The 13,041-nt window shown below is 36.9% G+C and overlaps 1 long non-coding RNA gene across 1 annotated transcript in view; it reads right to left on the bottom strand.

The window, feature by feature from the left end:
• Nucleotides 1-12,680: 12,680 nt before the first annotated feature.
• The window catches only part of LOC141419583 (uncharacterized), a 315,071-nt gene continuing 314,710 nt past the window's right edge, over nt 12,681-13,041 (bottom strand). Inside the window, exon 16 of the long non-coding RNA XR_012444226.1 lies at nt 12,681-12,840. This is a non-coding gene — a long non-coding RNA (uncharacterized lncRNA). The remainder of the gene's footprint in view (nt 12,841-13,041) is intronic.

Genomic DNA, 13,041 nt, shown 5'->3' with positions numbered 1-13,041 from the left:
GGCAGCTGAAGGTTTTTGTAAGTGCTTTTATAAAGCAGCTGATTTAAAGTTACTTTAGACTGAGAGCCCTGCAAACTAATTGGAATAACTTAAGTCATAAGGTACCATGCTACAGGTTTTTCATGGGAGGGAGGGTCCCAGTAAGCCCAGGGAGGGGAAGGCAGACAGAGACAAAGGACATGTGGTGAGACCATGGAGGAGGCAGAAAAGGTGTGCTGACATCTTAGGTAAGGGAGGAGAAGACAGAGCATGGAGGCATGACACACGCCTATGGGATTAGCCATCTCCTGTGCCTCTAGGTTGCTCCCATTGATTGGTACTGGCAGACTTTCAGCAAAACGAAACCTCCATTCTCCAGTCGCTGAATAAATCCAGGGCTTGGTCTCAGTCCACAGGAAGCGAGCATGAGCTCTCCAGAGCTGGAACCACCTTGAGGCCAGAATTGGCAAGGAGTGGCTTGCTTAACTCCATGATGGGGCAAGTTTTTCTGGAAGATAGGAGGAGATAGGTATGGCAAGAAGTCTGTTTACATGGGGAAGGAGGAGGTTTGGGAGAGGAATTGGATGATTTAGAAACTGGTTTACAGGCTAATAGAATCTGCACAGGGGAACAGAAAGTACAGAGGGAGGGTTTGAGGTGGCTTGCAAGTGGTGCAGAGAACCGGATTTAGATGGAGGTATGAAAAGGCTTGGATATATGGAATCTCTCCCCATCATCCTGATTGCTCACAGTAGTTATATGTCCCATAAAAGTTTGGGATCTAAAAACCTGTAAAGGGGCCAGTGATTTTTGTTGTCTAAAGGATAAGTGGGCCAAATTTGGGTGCAAAAGTGGATCAAGTTTTTGGATTTATGTCTGGGTCAAACCCAAGATGTCCAAATTATTAAGGAGGCATCTCAATGGGGAGTCAGATGGCAGAGAAGATGTAGACAGAGACAAAGGGATTATGAGGGACCCGGTCCCAGAATGGGAGAGGAGGATATTATGTACTGTGGAGCATCCCTGCGCAGCACAAATATCCGAGAGAATGCAAAACACAGGAGAGTAAGTCATCACTGAAATCAGGTGGTTTTCAGGCCAGAAGCCAACAGCTTGGATTACCTAAGCCTAGGTTTTGTAGGGTTCCAGACCCTATAAAATCCAAGCTTTGCAGAGAAGGGGATCCCTCTACTGTCTGAGCCACCCAGAGATAGCCCAAAGCAGGGGAAGTGTTCTAAACCCCAGAGACACCAAAGGGAGGGACCGCAAAGGGAGCCCAAGAAAGGTAGGTTGACTCACCAAATAATGTCTGGTGTTGGATGCAAGTGAGGGCAATTGGGAAGATGAGTCCTGGCCAGTCTCATCCTCAGGGTGGTCGTGGGGCTAGTCGGAATGGGGGCCCCACCAGGATTAGTGGGGAGCCCCCATGTGATTCATGTCACCAAATGGAAATGTAGGCCCCAAAGGTGACCATGTGGAGAGGAATGATCTGATTGCCAGGTGGAGAGGGAGAGAGCCAAGAGAGCCAAGAGAGAGAGAGAGAGAGAGGGGCAGGGGCTTAAATACCCCTCAGTGATACTCAGTATGATCTGATTGGTTAGGATCTTATGATTCATGGTGATTGGAGGTTGGGGCAGAAGGAGAATTCAAGCTAGACTTGAGGCAGGACCATGACCCTGGAAAACAGAAGCTTAAGTGTGCAGTAAGAACTGAAACCTGTCAGCGTCATTATTGCCAACAACATCTATCAGTCAGGGTTGTCTAACTTAATTCTATATGATTAAAGAACATACTCTGTATGACTTAGGTTCTTTTATATAAATCAAGTTTGTTTTATGACCCAAGATATAGCCCATGTTGGTGAATGTTACATGGGTACTTGAAAGGAATTTATATTCTGCTATTACTAGGAAGAAGGTTCCATAAATGTCAATTTTACCTGTTTTATGGATGAGGTTGGTGATTTTCTGTTTAGAAGTTTTGTGAATTGCTGATTGTGTGTGTTGACGTCTTCCATTTTCCACTTATCTTTTTTCCACTTTCCATTTCTCATTTCAGTTATGCTATAATTTGGATCTGAGGTGTACTCAAATCACCATTTGTTAAAGGCTTGAAATCCAGCTTGGTGCTACTGGTAGCCTGTGGGAACCTTAAGATGTGGGGTCAGGTTAGATAAGGGAAAACTTAGAAGGTGAGGAAAAGTGGCAGGTCTTCAATTTATAAAGCCTGCCATAATATCAGATTATGAGACTTAGACCCTTCCTCCATCTCTCTTTTTTTCCCCAGACATGAGGTGAGTAGTTTTGCTTTAAAGCTTTTTTTTCAGCGTAATGTGCTTCCTTGCTACAGGCTCCAAAGCAGCGAATTGATGGACTGAAATTTCTAAAAATTTGAGTCAAAATATTTATTTTCTCTTTATAAGTTGATTACCTGAAATATTTTTCTAATATTGATAAGCTGACTAATATAAGCTCTGTCAAGTTTTGCTTTATATATTTTAAAGTTTTGTTGTTAAGTGCATGCATATTTAGGATAATTATGCTTATTTCTTCTGGTAAATTGACTTTTTTCTCACTATGTAAAGTTATTCTTGGTATATGATACTTTCTTTATTCTAAAATTTACTATGTCTTCTATTTAATGAAACATTACAATTTTTTTGTGTGGGGTTGGATCAAGAAAGAGTCTTGCTGTGTAGCTCAGGGTGGGCTCAAACTCCCTGTGTAGATCAGGATTCCCTTGAACTTATGATCCTCCTGCCTCAGCCACAGACCTACCAATACACCTATCTTCAATTTTCTTTAAATTAGAGTTTGGTAAAAAATTTTCATGCTTATGCCTTTAAAATATATATAGCATTATAGGAAAGTAGATTTCTTATATATAGTATATCAATTGGTCATTGTCAAAAGAATACATACATCTAATAATTTCTATTATTTAATTTGTACATTTAGTTAATGTACATTTAATGTATTGATAATATTTGAACTCCCATTCAATTCAAAATTCAACCAATTTTTGTGACAACATTGTCCTAATTTTTGTCAAGGTTTACTTTGGATAATCTTTATGTATCTATCTCCAAGTGTATTAACTCTTTTCCTCTGTCATTTCTGTCCTGTTATTGATTTAATACAATGACTTTTATATTCTGGTTATTGTATTTTTCAGTTACCAAATTTCCATTTGCTTCATCTTTTCATTTTTTACTTCTTGGTTAATAGTTTATATTTTTCTGTTTATATAAAGAGAGTTGAAGTTTTACTTATTGAAACATGATTGTATAGTAGCTGCTTTAAAATCCATGTCTGACAATTCTAACATTTGTGTCAATTTTGATTTTATACCTGCTGATTATCAAATGTCTTGAAAGTTGTGAGTTCTTGAGTCTTGATATGTCAAATATGTTTCATTATTTCCAATACTTTAGGACATTATGTCATGAAACTCCAGACCTTCTATAAATCCTGCAGAGAATATCAATTTTTCTTGTGTATTATTGAAGGAGTAATTGAGTTCATTGGGATTAGGCCACAGTGTTCTTTCTACTTTCTGTGGGCTGTGTTATAAATATTATTAGAGTTTTCAGAATGTTTGCAATACTCTGCATCTATCCAGGAGGTACTTCACTCTAGGTCCTTGAAGGGAGCTTTTTTTCTCACTTGTTTGTTGGAGCAAGCTTTGTTTCACTTCTAGTTATTACTGAACCTAACTGGGGCTAACTGGGGATGACTGGAGGTGTAGAAAAGGCACAGGATAGACCGACAGACAGAAAGTGGGATCAGGTATGTTGGGTACTTGGGTGGAGATGCATAACCCTCATTGCTTTCTCTATATTTATTCTTTAAGGCCTAATCCTTTACAGTTCTTTAAAACCTTGCTTCTGAAGTCTTTAAAGCCTTGCTTAAAACCTCTTTCCTTAGACTCACTCTGTCCTGTGTTTTGTCTTAGCTGTTCTTTAGCATAATCTCCCAAAGTCTTTGCCCCCAGATTTGCACTGTCTCTTTAGCTTTCTTAAAGCCTCAGTGCTCAGACTTGAAAACAACAGCTGTGCCTAAAATCTGTATATGCATAACTCTTAAAGTCCTGGTCCTTAGACTTGCACTTTTCTCTTTAGCTTTTCTTTAGCTTAGCATTTCTAAATCCTATGTATAACATTATCTTTAGCTTTTGGCCCTCAGGCTTGCTAGCAATTCCCCTTAAACAATTCTCTTCCCTTCAACAATCTTTTCCCTTCAGCAATTCTTTTCCCTTCCTAAAGCTTCCCACACCAAAAAGCCTTCCCCATAAGAAAGCCAAAAGCAAAAGCCTTAAGCAAAAAGCAAAATCACCTAAACAAAAGCTGCAATACAAAAACCCCAAAGCAAAAGCCTGTTATCCTCCTTCAGTGAGTCTTTTATACCCAGTGGTAAACAGAGTGGAACAGCAGTTCTTGGAGAGGGCCATGACATTGTAATGGAGAAACCTGCATTCCTGCTTTTCTGAACATAAACAACTTAGAAACAGCTGTTCTGCATTTCACTCTTCCATGGCTGGGGCTGTGCCAATCTCAGCCTACAGATAATCTTAGGAAAAACAGTTGAGCTGCATCTCGCCTTGTTTATGTCCAGTTCTTACAGGTTTCTCATAATCTGCTCTCCACAGGCTGTGTTTAAAACCTAGTAGAATCTCAATTTTTCACTTTGTTTCATTCCAATAGGCAATGAACTTTGTTGAGCTTTGGCTGCAAGTTCCTACATGCCTTCTGTGGTCTATGAATCAAACTTCATGATTTCAGTTCTCAAAAGCATTGTAATGTTATTGGGATGTACTTTGCATATCCACCACTAAGTGGCCATTCTGTAACCTCACCTGGGAAATCACACCAGAGGTTAAGTTTAAAAGCTTTCCTCATGCTGTATAGGGTAGATCCATGTATTTGGCCTTCAGACTCACATACCAGTTTATGTCATCAATATTTCCCTCATGTCTATGATTTTTCAAACACTTTCCAATTCCTAGGTACCTGTTTTCCCAGTTTGCTGACCAGAAAGCTAAGGGTTTATTTCTCTCAAATCTGCTATGTAGTTCAAACTGCTATGGCAGCATCTTGAGCTGAGTAGTGAAAAGATATCAGTAGAAACAAAATACAATTATTGGATAATTGTTTCTTTAATTATGAAAATAATTTATATTTGCATCCAATAGGAGAGATGGATTTGAGTATGCTTACTACTTCTTGTTATGATCCAAAATTATCTCCCTTTTTATGTCTCTTTCCTCAAACTTTCTTTACCCTTCATTATTTCTCTCTCTTTATATAGCCTACATTCATTAAGTATTTCAACCTTTCTCACTTTATTTTCTTTTTCTCTCCATTTACTTTCTGTGGTTATAGCTGTGCTTTATTCATTTTATTTCTTTTGTTTTTTTCCATATCTCTGTTCCTGTTTACTCTTGTTGCTCTCACATTTTTAATTCATTTTTCTTTCTGTGTCTCTCTGTAACTCTTTTTCCATTCCCCAACACAAATGCATATAAAATATTTATTTTCCCATGGAATTTAAAGAACAGAAAACAAATATTATTGAAGTACAGAAATTATCTTAACAAGCATTTTGACACATTTTAATTGTTTTATTGTTGTGCTTGGTGGGGGTACATCATGTCATTTACAAAAGTTCTTACAATGTATCAAATACATCATACTTGAATTCTCTCCCTCCACTGCTCTCTTTCTTTCCCCTTCCCCTGATTCCTAAAAAAGTTTCAACAGGTATCATTTTTGCATTTACATACATGTGTATACATTATTTGCACCATATTCATGCTCCTACCCCTGCCACCTGCCTCCTTCCCTCAGTGCCAACACAACTTCCCCCAGCTCCAGGCAGAACTTCTTCTACCTTCCTGGTCTCTGATTTTGTAGAAGAAAATACATAAAAGATAATAAGAAAAACATGGCATTTTTGCAAGTTTGAGGTAAAGATACTGGGAGACTTATTGTACACCTATGCATTGTTTCTATGCATATATGTATTACAACCCAAATTGGTTCATCTATACCAGTCCTCTTCACTTCTCCCTACCTTAGAACCCTTCCCATAGTGGCCTCAGTTAGTTTAAGATTTCTATATTCATTCCTGTACAGTGAACACATCCACCACATTTAAGTTTTGGTTTCCTTCCCTTGCCCTATCCCTCCTCTGTGAAGTTTCTCCTTAGTATAACCTGTGTCCAATAATATTGCTGCATTTTTTAGGTCTATAATCCACATATGAGGCAAAACATGATTTTTGGCCTTCTGAGCCTGACTAACTTCACTTAAGATGATTTTTTTTAGTTCTATCCATTTACCTACAGATGACAAAACTACATTCTTCTTTGTGGCTGAGTAAAATTCCATTGTGTATAAATATCACATTTTCTATATCAGTACTGGTGCATCTTGCCTGTTTCCATAGCTTGGCTATTGTGATAGATTTAAAAACTTAAAAGAGCTCTTTCAATATGTGATTATTTAAAACTTTATAATTCAACAGATGTTTACTAATACTACTATATATGCTGGAGCATGAGGTGTTGTAAATGATAGAAGACATTCTCTGTGACATCAAGCAACCTACACCTAAGTAGAAGTAAAAGGTCTGATTTCTTATACATTGAAAGGCAAAGAAAAGAAGCAAAGTGTTGCATAAACACAAAAACCTATTCCAAAACCTTAGTGACTGTCTTCATGGGATTTCCATTTCAGTTAAGAAAAAAGACTGTTTACAAGTGGTAACAACATTCAAACATCAGAATTACTTTGTTAGCATTGTGTCTAAAGACTATTTTATGACCAACCTGAATTTTAGCCTCTCATCCCTCCAAGGCTGAAAACAAGTTAATATTTTCCAATCTCAGCCTTAGCATTATCCATTACATCAGGGAAACTGTATTTAAAAGGTGAAATATAGACAGTTCACTGTCTCATCACTAGATTACCTTGTAATAGTTCAATCTCAGTGTAAACATATAGCAGTTCAGTATTATGAATCCATATACTTATAGGAGTCAACTGTGCCAACAAAAGCCCATTTTCATGAAGAATTTCTTTATATCTTTGTCTTACATTTTTCAGTCAAAGCACTGTTTTCCAAAGTAACTTAAGACAGCCCTTTCCCAATGCCATTCAGTGAAATTATTTTATATATTTAAATACAATTATATTTTTTGAAATGGTTTGTATCCATTCTAAGATTCCTGCCATCTCCTATTATTGATTTTCTTTTTGTTTTTTATTTGGATATTTAAGATTCATGCTTTGCTTTGTGATTTAAATTTCTATATGTGTTTACATTAGAGTTGTGCATCCATTATTACTATATCATCACACAAAATTCATTTACATTTCATGTAAGTTACTGAGTGAATCAATAGTTTCTTAATATCACCAAATCGTGTTTTCCTCATCGCTTATTAAATGACATGTTATGTTGGTTCCTTCCAGTATTTGGCAATTATAAATAAAGCTGTTATAAAAATTTGCATATATGTCTTTGTGAGAATATAAGTCTTTTTATCAGTTTGTAAGTATGTAGAAGCATGATTGCTGGGTATATGCTATGACTATGTTTAACTTTATTTGAAACTACCAAACTGGCTTCCAAGGTAACTGTATCATATAGAATTCCCACAGGGAATGAATAGAGCTCCCTCTATCATTACCAACAACTAGTATTGTCAGCTTTGTGGATTTTAGCTATTGCAAGTCGTATATGGATGTATCTCACTGCTGTTTGCATCTCTCTAATGACATTTGATTTTAACCATCCTTCCCTATTGTTATTTGCCATCTATAATTCTCCTTTGATAAGAAGACTATTTATAACTTTTCAATATTTTTATTTGGGTTATTTGTTTTCCTGTTGTTGAGAGCTAAGAGTTGTTTGCATACCTTGATATAAGTAGTATATAAAAAAGATATTTAAAAAATATGTACCAATGATTCTTACTTGTTTTTGCATCCTGAAGTCAGTGTCCACCATAGAACAATATTTCATTTCAAAAAGGCAAACATCATTTTTTTTCCTTCAAGGATCATGCTTTTGAATTTATATTTTAAAGCTAATTAGCAAACTCAAAGCCATACAGATTTTCTCCAAGAGATTATATATTTTTATATTTTACCCTTATGTTTAAGGTCCATTTTAAGTTAAATTTTGTATAATATGTGAAATCTCTGTCCAGTTCATGCTAACTTCTTTTGGAACTTGGATATCTCATTGGTTCAGAATGATTTTTTGAAATGATTATCCTTTCTACATTGAATTATCTTTGAACATTTTTGAAAAAATGAATTGAATATTTGTGTACAGATCTATGTTTGTTGTGTTTATACTATTGCATTATAAATCTGTTTTCAGATCTATAATGTTTCAGTTCTTAGAGCATTATGTTAAGTCTTCAAATCAAGTGTTCTCACATATCTCTCACATTATTTATTCTTTTGAAAATTTTCTTGGCTTCTCTAGGGCTTTGACATTCTTATACATTTAGCACCAACTAGTCAATTACTGCAAAAATACTTTGGGATTTCACATGAGAATATGTCAAATTTCAAGTGCAATTTTGGAAACAATTTTAATACTATTAAAATTTCTGATACAATGAGAAACGATGGCAGATTATAGATTGACACCAATTCCTGTGTCTCCATGAACCTGTAGTTCTGTGATCAGGTGAACCACTCAACAACTGGGTCTCCAGCCTAAGACAAAAGGTGGGCTTGGGAGTAAGCAAACAAGCCAGTTATGTCCCTAAACCCATGGCCCAAACCCACAGGTATACATATATACATATATATATATATATCAGACTATTTGCCCCTCATTTTGAAAACAAAGCATTAAACTGGAGGCTTGGAGAGAAAAGGGAAAACCTCACTGCTGACAAGCCATGATGTGGGCTTCAAAAGTGTATGCACTTGGTAAAGTGCTACATGACCCACTAGCTATACTCAGAGTCTCCTCCATTGACCCCAAACTGCTACACCACATGTCTAGGTCTGTCCCACCTCCACCAGAACCCCAGAAGACCAGCTAAACTCCTTGGAACTACTGCTACTCTACAGGACCTGCCCCATATCACTCCAACAAATGACACTTGTCCAGAGCCTTAAACAACCATAGAAAACCACACCCAGGTTGCACTTATGTAATAATGAGCCCAGTAGGGGATAAATGAAAATGAAACAAAAAAGAAAACAGGCAGACAGAAGACTGAAAGCTGAGGACCAGAAGGTTGAGGAGAGTAGTAATTTACTGATAGATCACAATAAGCATACACTCTTTTCAATTAGAAAGAAACAGTCATTATTTTATTTTTCATGAAATTTCATTTTTTGTTGGTTTGTTCTACCTGATTTTTATGATTCTAAAGTTTTCTGTCACTTAGTAATCTCTGATAATAGCATCTTTCTCCACTATAATTCAACTATATTACTACACACTTTAATTTTGTTTACCTCCAGCCCATTTACTTCAACCGCAGTTCTTCTTTCTCATTTCTTCACTGTCATCACCTTAATTTACTTCCTAATTTTAAACTCCTAAATAAATATACTTTTTCTAACCCATTACAATACCATATAAGAATATTATTCCTTTTCATATATACTGTGATTTTTTGTTTAGTTATTATCTTATTTTTTTTATTTCCTATAAATATGTGGTTTGGTATTGGATTGGTGAATTTATTATTGGTGAATTACCCTCACAGAAACAGTGCATCAACCCTACCACTAAGCAATACTGCTAGAATATAGAGAATAATGTAACTGAAAGACTTCAGCATATTAAACCATGTAATCAATGACATGACTTCAGACAGCAAATCTAAATTCAAAAATGCAAGAAATATGAAAAACATGCTATCTCAAAAAGTCAGCAATCACATAACAAAGGATCCAAATGACAGTGAAGTGGATGTAATTTCAAATATTGAGCTAAAATAAATGGTGATAAAAATGATAAACAAAATGAAAGATGGCATTTATGAACACCTCAATGAAATCAAAGAAAATAGAAATAAGCAAAGTGAATATAAAGAGAATACAAATAAATAGCTAAATAAATTCAAAGAGGATATAAATAAACAGCTAAATGAAATAAGGAACACGATGCAAGGCATGAGAGATGAATTCAATAAAGATCTAGAAACTCTGAAGAAATCAAATTGAAATTATGGAAATGAAAATCACTAGATATGAAATAAAAATTCAAATGAAAGCCTTTCCAGTAGCCTGGATCAAATGGAAAATAGACTATCAGAGATAGAAGACAAGGTAGATATAATAGAAAATATCAGATGAATATAAAGCAAAAGGAAGGGTGTATAAACAGAATATGCAATAACACTTGGACTCCATTAGAAGAGGAAACAAATAAATCATGTGCCTAGAAGAAGGAGAAGCTAACAGTATAGGAAACATATTCAAAGAAGTAATAGCATAAACCTTCCCAAATCTTGAGAAAGAAATGCCCAGCCAGGTACAAGAGACTGTTGGGACTCCTAACAGATAAGACCAGAATAGAATGTTCTCACATCATATTAGAGTAAGAACACTAGATATAAAGAACAAGGAATGAATTTTGAAAGCAGCTACATAGAAGTACCACTGTCACCTATAAGAACAGATCCATCATAATAATAGCACATTTCTGAAAAGAAACCTTGAAATCAAAGGAGACATGCAATGAAGTGTTTTAAGCTCACAGAGAAAATAACTGGCAACCTAGATGCTGCTACCCCAGCAAAGTTAACATTCTTATTTTTTAATTTTACTTTATAATTTTTACATTTATTTACATACATATACATTACTTGGGCCACCTCTCAGTCCTCCCCCTCACTTCTAGGCAGAACCTGTTCCACCCTCTTGCTCTCCAATTTTGCTAGTTTGAGATAAAAATATCTATACAAAGAGAATCTTAGCATTGTTTCCATGCACATGTGTATTACACATTGGTTCATCTCTACCAGACCTCTTCACTACTTTCTGATCCCCTTCCCATAGTGTCCTCTGCCAGTTTAAGATTATTACATTCACTCCCATACAGTGACCACATCAACCACATACAAGTTTTTGGCCTTCTGAGCCTGATTAACTTTGCTTAAGATGATGTTCGTCAGTTCAAACCATTTACCTGCAAATTATAACATTTCATTCTTCTTTGTGGCTGAATAAAATTCCATTTTGTATAAATATCACATTTTCTTAATCCATTCATTGGTAGTGGGACATCTTGGCTGTTTTGATAACTTAGCTTAGTGCTGTGCAACTATGTTCTTCATACTCTAGTTGGTGGTTTTAATTGCCTGTTTTCTTTCTCTCGATTTAATTTTTGTATTGTGATTGACTTTGTTGTTAGCTTGGTTAATGTGTTCTTTCTTTCCGTGGCCTAGAGGTACAATTCAGCAATAACAAATTCACATGTTCAATGCCAGGACAGTTGTTTACATATTCCCTTGGTGATAATCTCTATAATCAGTGAGAATTGATGAGGGTAATGTTTATTCAGCTAGATATAGAAACTTGGGTAAATGGTAAATGTGGCACTATAAGGGGCAGAGAATGGGGTTAGGCAGGGTAAGAGGTATAGGGGCTACTGGGTTTTGTGGCTTTTCTGTGTTTTTGGGTGTATTTGTGTTGTTGTAATGGAGGGTGCTTCTTTCAGAGATTGCAGAGAGCTTGAGGTATGTACAGTTGGTACAGTGGGCTAGTAAGTGGGTGATGAGTGTGTAGGAGGGAGAGGTAGTGTGGTGATGAGTTGGGAAAGGATAGGAAGGGGAGGTGAATACCGGGGGGGAGAGTGAATGAGAAGGGGCAGAAAGGGTAGTTGTGAAGAGGAACAATAGATTGTAGCACAAGAAAGGAGTGAAAGTGAAGGGGTAAGAATAGGGGTAAGAAAATAGTCATGGTAAAATTAAAAACATGGAAGAAAAAAAAAACCACCAGGTACCTCAAAAACTTAAAGTTCATTCTGTTTGGTAAAAGTTGTGGTGTTATTATTTTGGCATCCAATCCTCATATTGGCATACAAGAAAGAGCTTTGATGTGCTCTCACCATGTGACCAGCTTGTGAGTAGTATTTGGTTCCTTCTGTCTACAGGGAAAGTTGCGATTAAGAACTGAGTTAACTCACTATCAGTTTGTGCAGGGTGGTCAGAGATGTTGTTGTTTTCACCAGGTGGCAGCTGTGTTGCCCTATAGCTGCAACTCTGTTTGGTTGGCTCCTCCCCCAGCAAGGTGGGGCAATTTAGTTTTGAATTTAGTTTTGATCTCTGTCCCATGAGATCATCTCAAGGATCTTGCCCTGCTTTGTGAGGTTGGCTGGTTACTCCACCTCCACTCTCAGCCTTTGTGCCTAATCTCTGCTCTGTACTAGAGTGGCTCCTCTTGGAGGTTGGCTTGTCACCCCACCCCCACTCTCAGCCTTTGTTGTTTTCCTGCATTTGTTCCCTGAGAGTTCAGTACTGAGAGTTCAGCTGCTTGCCCCAATCTCATTCTCCAGGGCAAGTTCAGTGTTCTACCCTCCCACCACCACTGTTGGTGTTAGATTATAATTCACTGTTTATGCTTTTCAGTTTTATTGGGGGGGGTTCATTCTACCCAGGGATTATGCTGGATTATGCTTCTGGGGAATATATAGGAAATCGTGCATGGTGTGCGATGCTTACCTGTTCATTCTGCAGATTCATGCAAGCAGCTTTGGAGCTGCTTGGCAGAGAGAAATGCTGTGCTGCTTCTTTCAGCTCAGCATGGTGTAGGGAAGTTTTCCACAGTTTAGGGGTCCAGGATGGTGCAGAGTTTGATTCTGGTTCATGCTCTACCTTCTGCTTGGTGTGAGAAAAAAACAAAGAAAGATATGGCCAGAGTGCTTTTAAACCAAGGCAGGACATGCCTTGCTTGCTGTGCTGCATGGGATTTTCCAGGCTGTTATGTGCAATTAAAAGTTGTTTTGAGGGTCAGTCATTGAATTTTATGTGCACCTAATGTGTTTGTGGGTTATTATTTTGGCTAGAGGTAATTAGAAT

The sequence above is a fragment of the Castor canadensis genome, chromosome X, assembly GCF_047511655.1.
Source record: "Castor canadensis chromosome X, mCasCan1.hap1v2, whole genome shotgun sequence".
In the NCBI taxonomy this organism is placed as follows: Eukaryota; Metazoa; Chordata; class Mammalia; order Rodentia; family Castoridae; genus Castor; species Castor canadensis.
The sequence above is the reverse complement of the archived record's forward strand: the minus strand, read 5'-3'. Positions and strand labels throughout refer to the sequence as shown.